General features: G+C 35.3%; 1 long non-coding RNA gene across 1 annotated transcript; it reads left to right on the forward strand.

Moving 5' to 3' along the window:
* The first annotated feature begins 970 nt into the window (after nucleotides 1-970).
* LOC131006543 (uncharacterized) lies at nucleotides 971-5,962 on the forward strand. Its single transcript, XR_009095573.1, has 2 exons — nucleotides 971-1,373; nucleotides 5,174-5,962. It is a non-coding gene; the product is annotated as an uncharacterized LOC131006543 (long non-coding RNA).
* Nucleotides 5,963-7,007: the final 1,045 nt, after the last annotated feature.

Raw genomic sequence — 7,007 nt, forward strand, 5'->3', positions numbered from 1 at the left:
GTTTTTGGTGACTGAAAAATAAATACTGGATATATTTGATAAAAACCTGATAGTTTGAGGGTTTAGAGAACATTTTAAAAGTTTCAGGATATTTTTAATAAAATTGATATACTTCAGGGATTTTCATGATATTTACCCTAAAAACTATTATAGTTCAAAGCGGTGGTTTCTATTCTTAACACAAAATTAAATACTACTATAGTTAAAATTAATAAGCCCAATAAAAATGTTAAAAAATATATTTAAGAATTCATTTTTTTTGGCGTTGATTTTTTTTTCCCAAATGAGTTCCATCGCCTTCTTCTTCTTCTTCAACAATTTGGTTTCTTCACTCCTTGTTTCTTTCCAGATGCTTGTTCGTATCTCTCTATATTATATAACCTACATATAATTGTTGGGCAAGTTGAATGTAATTGTAAACATTTATTCAATTCAAAAGGTGAATCCAAATAAATTTTGAGATGCGATTTGGAATCAATGAAATTCATTTGTTCCATAAATTATTGTGTCTCACTATATCTCACTCTTAAGTCTTAACTAGTATTTGCATCCGGTGCAATGCACGGAAAAATATTATATATATATATATATATATATATATATATATAGGGAGAGGTTCAAGAAAAAACCATAAATAAAAAAAACGGAGAACCATTTTCAGCCATTCGATCATCAAGATCTACGGTGGATGCATCATCTTGTTGGATGCATATAGAACCTGGGTTCGAATCTTGAAGGGAGCATTTTTTTTTTAATTTTTTTAGTGCATTAATTTTAGTGTCAATATATAAAATTACCCACTTTCATATAGCTAAAATAAATTTTACCCACTAAAATAAAAACATAAAATTTTACCCACTTTTTGCATGAAAAGACTAAAATACCCTTCCTTAAAAATAAGCAATTCTCGCCCCCCCCCCCCCTCTCTTCTTGGTCTCTCTCTCTCATTCCTCCCCCCCACCCGCTCTCTCTCTCTCTCTCTCTCTCTCTCTCTCTCTCTCTCAGAGACGATTAAGGCGGCGGATCGACTGGAGCACGGCGGTGGCGGCCGAGGCCGGCAATGGCGACATCGGCGTTGCCACCGCGCGTTCCTCTCCTCATCTCCAATCTCTGCATCTCCCTCTCCTTGTTCCTCTGTCTTCATCTCACCCTATGTTATCTCATCTCTCAAATCCCCAATTTCTAAAACCCTAAATTATCTTCCATCTCAAATCCAGCGAATCGTGTGAAGGAGGAGTTCGGGCGAATCGTGGTGGGAGGAATCGCTGAGGAATCGTGTGAATTTGAATTTTTCTGAGGCCGATTTCTCATTGCGCAAGATTATCTCTTTCCATTATCATACACGCGGCAGCTCGAAGCTCCTCCAGATTCAGGTATTAAAATCGCAAATTCTAAATTCTAATCTGTCTATGCTTTTTTCGTCTATCGATATCTGTAGTGACCCGCACTTTTCTATATATTAAATCCAGTATTTTGTGTTTATTATTTTTCATCAGTGAATGGAACCGATTATTATCCGGATATGAATTCAGCTTATGATCCTGAATTTATATTATTGAAGCAGTCAGTGATGTTTTTCAAAAGTTATAACTGACTTAGCGAAGTCATGTTATTTATTAAGTGCAATAGAAATATTAATTATATTATTAGTTGTTATTATTATTATTTTATTTGAGTTGTGGATTTATTTCGGCTTGTGAAGCAAATTAAATCTGCGGATTTAATTTAGATGCTAGTCAAAGAATTAAATCTACGGATTTAATTTAGATTTATCCTAAGAGATCTAGAAATCAGATATCAAGCAAATACACAAATACGCATTTCATATTACAGATTTAGAATTTTGAAGCCAAAGGGATTTTATTTATTTGCACCACAACCAACCTAGCTATTACAATACTAACATCTACCTAAGCATGAGGATGTTGACTACAAAGAAAGGAAAAGTGTATGTGTGTGCAAAAATCTGCAGCACCCTTCCCTATTCCTTAGCATGCTCCAGCCGCCCAAATCCTCCAACCACCTCAGCCGCAACCTATGACTACACCTCGCAGATACATTTTGACTCCCTTGTAGTATCAGCCAACAACTCCATCTTTTAAATCATCAGCCAAGCAATTTCCATCCACTTCTTCACACGCCAACAACAAGAGAATGAGAGAGAGAATTTTAAATTTCTTAGTTGTAAGAGCTCAAGTGAGCTCCCTTCGCCTGGCCGTTTATTCGCCGACCGGCCACTAGGCTCTGAACCGAGAACGTGTACTCGTTCCTCCATCTTCAGGCTACCAAATCCAACAATCGAAAGGCCGAAGACTTCTTTGTATTTTCTTGACCAAAGGCCGCAATATCCTTCGGCGGCCAACGTCGAATTCCCGACTTAGCCACCGGCCAACTTACGGCCTTCGTTTCTCACTATCCTTACGACGAAAAAGGATCGAGAAACCACCGTTGTGTAGCCTGATCTACCTCGCACGAGGAAGACTAAGTCGTAGACCTTCGCGGCTAAACACCATCGCGGAACGACGACCAGAAAAACCCCCGGCGAACAACTTCCATTAGTGCTCACTTGGACAGGGGTAAGTTGACGCTATTGTTTTGATGCATTCCCGTTTCTATTATATTATGGGAAATTTCTGGGGTATAGATGGGAGTGTGGTGAATATTCGTACAAAGTTTCATGTCATTTGAACTTCGTTTACTACCCTTTTAAAATTCGAGAAGTCTACTGCCCGTATCTGCTGAAACTGTCGTAAGGAAGATGATTAGGTTAATTATTTCAGTAACCATATGTTGATATTTAGCTCTAAACGTTTTATTGTATGAATATATATATGTTAGCTATCTGCATATAAAATTTGAGGTCATTCCGGTAACGTTTGCTATTTTTCAAAAATCTAGACTTTCAGTTGGCAGAAACTGCCGAATCTGGTAGGCGATGGGAAAATCGCTATATCTCTTAAACTACTTGGATTTTTTCAACATACGTTTTTTTCAATTAAACTAGACTCAAAGATGTTTCTATTGATATAAAATTCGACTCCATACGAGTTCGGAGTAAAAGCAGTTTATTAGTTGAAGTTGAGTCTATACAGCTTTGTTGAGATTGAAATGATTCAAAATAATTCATATTAAGGATTTTAAAGTTTTATTGTTGATAAAATATCACTTTTAGTTTATAAATGAGCTATTGAGATATATATATATATATATATATATATATATATATATATATATATATATATATATATATTTTGAGAAAGATTTCATGAGAATTTGTTGGTAGAATTATATTAGATGGAATAGTTGATAAATGAAATATTAAAGATTTATTAATTATTAAATGGTTAAAATATTAAAATTATTAGATCTTCTCAAAAATTTCTTTTTATAGTTAATTTCTTATTTTAAAGCATTTTTACAAATGTTCCTAAAATCTCACAATGAAATTTTCATTAGGAATTAATGTTTAGAATTTATTAATGACTTATTAGTTATTTTAATAGTAGCAATATATATATATATATATATATATATATATATATATATATATATATTGATTGGCATTATTAAATGGGGAAAAGAAAAACGTTTTATGTATATAGAATTATTCTTTATTTATAATAGATAAATAAATGAATAATATAAAATGGGATTTCCTACATCCTCAAAGGTACATGAAGTATTTCGATAAAGGAAGAACGATTGTAAATGAGTTAGATACAGTCGTTTAAGGAAATATGGGTAGTTAGAGAAAGGAGTGAATAGTGATTCACTGCATTTGTTGTTATATTTTCTATTATTCACTCGAACACATGTTTTCGTGTTATCAAAGGTTCAAATAAACAAAAGCGCCTGAGTAACCTATCGCGCTAAGGAAAGAGAATCATTGTCTTAAGTAGCAAAACACTGCAATCAGGTGGGCATTACTTTCATATATATCAAATGAGTTTAAATGTTCAAGCAAGTTATTTCATGACAAAATCTTTGAGTTAAAGTTATTTCAAGTATTGTCTTGCCATAAAATGTTTAAATTTTAGTATGATATCTATCTGCTTTGGCTTTGCCAATGATGCAATCGAATTCGGGTCGTGAGCAGTTGATAGCTATCCTGCCAGGACTAGTGTACACCAGTGACCGTGAGTCATCTAGCGGGTTGGCCGGTCAAGTGACCGTGAGAGGTGGCCACCTCTCCGGCACAAAGTTCCAGATATGATAGATTACAAGAGAACTTAGTCTGCAGACGAACTTTAAGAATCACAAATGAACTTAGTAAGCTTGGGCCTTTTTAGCGAAAAACTCCCTTGCTGTACTGTTTATGATGGCATGACAATTTACAGTTTTGAAGCATGTATTTTTATACTTAGGCATACGTGCCCACTGAGTACTTTTGTACTCAGCCCTGCATATATTTCTAAATGTGCAGGTTGAGTAGCTGCCGATGGTGATGAAGTGACGAGCGGGACTCTTTTGTCTTATTATGTATTAATGAACTCTAGGGATACATGTCTTCATACATGTAATCAGAACCTTATTCCGCTGCGTACTCAGAAGTTTTATGTTATTTTGGCTAAGTCGGAGTTATCCGAACTTACTAGTTATTTGAGTCTATACGACTAAACCTCCGTTATATTATAAATATCCCTTTTGTTAACAATGATGAAATGCGATCCTTCCTTGTTTGATTATCCCCCTTTCTACCCCGCTTCTAATCTCCCTCCATTAGTCACGGTTTTCCCGGCTTAATTATCCTTAATTAGGGCCGGTCGTGACAATATCTCTGTTTTCCGTAAACTACACGAAGAGTATTTTGCGTGCAAATTGCCGGAATTGATCTAAAATTGAGAAGCACAAGAGTAGTCTAAAAACATAATCTGTTAAAGAAAAATGTAGATATTTCTTTCATGTGTTTGTAATTTGCAGATAAGTTTTTGTATCTATCCAAGTGAATGAGGAATTGAATTGATTAGAGAATTGGGAACAAGAGGAGCAAACGCAGATGTAGTGTTAGCTGAGTTCATGTCATTATTGAAAGTTTGTTAGGTATTTTAAGCGTTGATTGGAAGAATAATTGTGTGGAGATGTATGTGGTAAAGTTAAGATTGCTTGATTGCATTGTTCAAACTTTGCTCTTGATAGTTTTTGTGACCAACATAACTATATCGTATATGATCAGTTCATGTGGTAGTGGGAACTCGAGATATCACTTAGTGTGGAGGATTGTGAGGCGTTGTTGAGGGAAAATCCGAAAAATGAGGAGATCGTGAGGAAGATGAAGGAGGCGGAGGTGCAGTTGAGGGAGTTGCAGTTGAGGAAGGGCGGCACCGCCTAGGATTGGAACGGTGTTGGCGGGGATGCTGCTGGCTTGCTTGTGGTGGCCAGCAATGAGCATTTTAGGGACTTTGTGGCTTCTTTTGGTCACTCTTTTGTTTTATTTCATAATTTTTTTGGTTTTTTGGTTTATATTTAGGTATTTGTGTTGTTCTATTCTCTACCAAGTCAGTGGACTCTGTCGAGATGCAGTACTTCATTATTATTATGCAGTACTTCAATTACATGGGGATGTTGGCCGTGGAGGGCTCTTACGATAAGATGGAGGCTCTTCTGCAGCAGAACATTCACCCCGTCGACATCTTGCTGCTCATGGCCACCTCCGAAGCCGACATCCCCAAAATCAATGAGCTCATGAGAGCCGGAGCTGATCCATTTGTTTGTCATAAAGCATGGTTTGGAGTTTCATGTATTTGTTTCCAATGCCTTGATTAATATGTATGCCAAACTTCGTCAGTTAAAATATGTCCCAAATGTCTTTGACCACATGTATGTTAGAGATATAGTGTCGTGGAACTTCGTAATTGTGGCATATGAGCAAAATAATCACCCAGATGTTGCAATCAAGCTCTTCCATCAGATGTAGATGAATAAGGTTCAACCAGAATTGCTGACTCTAGTCAGCTTGTCTTCATGCTTTGCTCAAATGAAGGATCCTTTATGCGCAAATCTGTTCATGGATTCATCACAAGGAAGTGTTGGATTTCAAAAGATATTGTGATTGGAAATGGAGTTATTGATATGTATGCCAAATTAGGCATTATTGATTCTCAGCAAAGCTGTTGAGGCAGACAATGGTTGTATACTCGTATTCAATATATAGTTATATTTTACTATTAGTTGATGTTATTTGAATTTTGGTTTTAAGTCCTATCATAATCCTTTTTTTCATTTTTATTAACATTTGCTAGTATTCGAACTTGGATCTTAGTTAAAAATCTAAGGGTCACAGAAGTTGAAGAGTTAGGACCAACTTTACAATAAGGTGCTCAATACCGTATATGGAATAATCCACGAACATATTTGGCTAACTATTCTATTCTAAACTTGAATTCACAACTAATGTTATTTATAGTTGTGAATTCACGCGAATTCACGACCAATAATATTTCTAGTTGTTAAGTCACTCGAATTCACGACTAACACTATTTATAGTTGTGAATTTATTTAAAACTTGAATTCCCAACTTAATGTTCTTTAATTCACGACCAGATCTATGAATTCACAACTTAATGTTCTTGAATTCACGACCACATCTACGAATTCACAATTTAATATTCTTGAATTCACAACTAGATCTATGAATTCACAACTAAAACTAGTATTCACAATCAGCTCGATAAATTCACAACTAGTTGTTTTGGTTGTGAATTCAAACTTTAAAATTCAAATTCACGACTACTTGAATTCACAACCAAAATAAATTTCGGTTGTGAATTAAATTCTGGTTGTGAATTCATTTGTTTAGGGTTTAGAGTTTAGGGTTTAGGTTTTAGAGTTTAGGGTTTAGAGTGGGCTGAGGGTTTAGGGTTGTGAATTAAATTTTGATTGTGAATTCGATTGTTTAGGGTTTAGGGTTTAGAGTGGGTTTAGGGTTTAGGGTTCGGAACTAAATTAGGGTTTAGGGTTTAAAGTGAGTTTAGGGTTGTGAATTAAATTTTGGTTGTGAATTCACAACC

The sequence above is a fragment of the Salvia miltiorrhiza genome, chromosome 1, assembly GCF_028751815.1.
Source record: "Salvia miltiorrhiza cultivar Shanhuang (shh) chromosome 1, IMPLAD_Smil_shh, whole genome shotgun sequence".
Classification (NCBI taxonomy): domain Eukaryota; kingdom Viridiplantae; phylum Streptophyta; class Magnoliopsida; order Lamiales; family Lamiaceae; genus Salvia; species Salvia miltiorrhiza.